Raw genomic sequence first — 2,438 nt, 5'->3', positions numbered from 1 at the left:
ATTTTATGAAAAAAAAATTTAAAATTATTTAGCTAATTTGGAATTACTGTTTTGTAAAATTCAAATATCTATATATATATATATGTGTGTGTGTGTGTGTATTTTGACATTTTTCTAGTTTAATCTGTAAAACATTTAAACTTTCAATTTGATATATTTGTAATTCAAAAATTATATATTTCTTTCAGTATAAGGCACAATAATGAAGATGGTACGCAATTTGGTATTTGTAAACTATTATATTTTTTTAGTAACATTAAAAACAAATGTCTTATTATTTGTATTTCTCTAAGAGAGATTGTTGAACTAAGGACTACCAAATGTGGCATAAGCATATGAATATGAATATGCAAAGTAACTACAAATTTTTAATTAATTAAAGAGTAAACACAGAGTGCATATTGTTATAAAAAGTCCTTAAAATCTGTTTTTTTTTTTTTTTTTATGTTCCTTATGTAAGGGTCTTAAAAGTGCTTATTTTTTTTCACTGTGCTAGATCTGCCCGATTATAGACTTTTTTTTTTTTGCAGTGAAGGATTTTTTAATGAATCTGAAAGTCAATGGAAAAGATTTTACCTAAGTTTAGGGAAGTACTGATAAAAATGGGAAAAATATATATTTTTCATTCATTTGAATATTCTTTTATTTCCTGCAAGTAGAGAAAAATATATCTTTTTCATATACCTCCTTTTTAGGGAAATTTTTATGCTCTTCTTTTATAGGGAGTATCTTTAGGGGTCTTCTTTTTATAGATAATTTTATGTATTTCATGTAAAATCACGAGTGTTTATTTCTAACAACTTCAGCTCATCATTCAGTTTCAGCTTTTCTGCACACGATTACTTGTTTGCAGAGCATTTGTTAGTTGTATTTCAACATCCAATTAGTGAATTATTTAAGTATTTTTTTCAATGAATTTTTGTTAAAAGTTTAGAACTTTTTAGCAGTATGCCGATGATTGTATTTTATTCATTGTGAATACAAAGGCTTCAAAAAATAAAAACAAACCAAAAATGTTTATAATGCTCTCAAGTTGCTTCTAAATCATTTGTTATAAATGCCAAATGATAGCAAAAATAAAAAAAATGTCAGTAAAATTCTTTTTATTTTTTGTATATGAATTATTCAAAAAGAAAAAAAACTAATCGCCAGGAAATTCAAACTTGAGATTTTGCCCAATCTCCATAATTCAAATCTTCGAACAACACTTTTTTGAAATTATATCTGTATGTCAACATGATAACTGAAAAACACTGTGAATGGAGTTTCTTAATACTAAATGGGCAGATTTTTACCAAATTTTAAACGGAGTCTACTTTCATAAAGTTTGGTACATTGTACTGTGTACTAATGGCCATGCCCAAGGCCCTAATTTTTATGCAAGAGGGAGGAGTGATAATACCTTTATTAAGGAGTATACAATGAAGTATTGGAGTGATATACTCAACTGGTTTCACATATGTTACAGGGCATTTTAAGCCTTTTCTTTAAATGTATCTGAGTGATGACTACTTTTGCCTTTTTATGCATGTAATATATATTAGTTGCATAAAAAGGCAACAGTGATTCTATTTTTTAAAATTTTGATAGAAAATTTCTCAGTTAAAATTATTTCTTCAGTGGATTGCTAATGCCAGTATGATTTTTCAAACAGTGTATTTTGTTCTGCTATTCATGAAGTGAACGTAGGCAGGCAGGGGCAAATTATTGAGAGACTAACATTCCTTAAAAGCAATATCCGATAAAATTAGATGCTTTTCAATCATGATTTTCATAACCTTTTTTTAAAATATGAAATGCATAATGAATAAATCTTCAGTAAAATGTGCATCAGTGAGAAATGTTGCTTTGGCAGAAAGCTATAAATGTAAAAAATAAAAGCATGCTCTATGTTATATTTTCAGCAGTAAGAATAAAAAGATATTATGAGGATGCTATTCTCATGAATTTAATGGATTTCTTATTCAAATCGTCTTCATTTCGATGATTTTCAGGTAAAAAAGAGGGGGAAGGGCGAGATTGAATTTTTTCTTTAAATTACGTATGTGAAGACCATAAATTTAAAAAAAATGCGGAAAGTTCTGAAAATTATTTACATTCTTAATCATGAACAAATATCTGTTGAAAGAGGATTTGACATTAATTAAAGTATTGAAGTGGGAAACTTGAATGGAAAATATCATGTACCACATCCTGTAGTTTATGACTACATGAAGCAGTCTTGCCGAATCCATTCAGTAAATATTTATACCAAAATCATAAATTTCGTAATGTATATTTTCATTAACGCTTTTACCCTAAATGTATTTTTTTAATGTTGTCTTTTATAGAATTTTTTAAAAATATATAATTTGTATTTCTTTCATTTAAAAATATTAAATATAAGAAGAGGGCAAGCGTTAACATTAAAATTAACATTTCATCTTTTAGCTGCTATT

Source organism: Argiope bruennichi, chromosome 2 (genome assembly GCF_947563725.1).
Source record: "Argiope bruennichi chromosome 2, qqArgBrue1.1, whole genome shotgun sequence".
Lineage (NCBI taxonomy): Eukaryota > Metazoa > Arthropoda > Arachnida > Araneae > Araneidae > Argiope > Argiope bruennichi.
The sequence above is the reverse complement of the archived record's forward strand: the minus strand, read 5'-3'. Positions refer to the sequence as shown.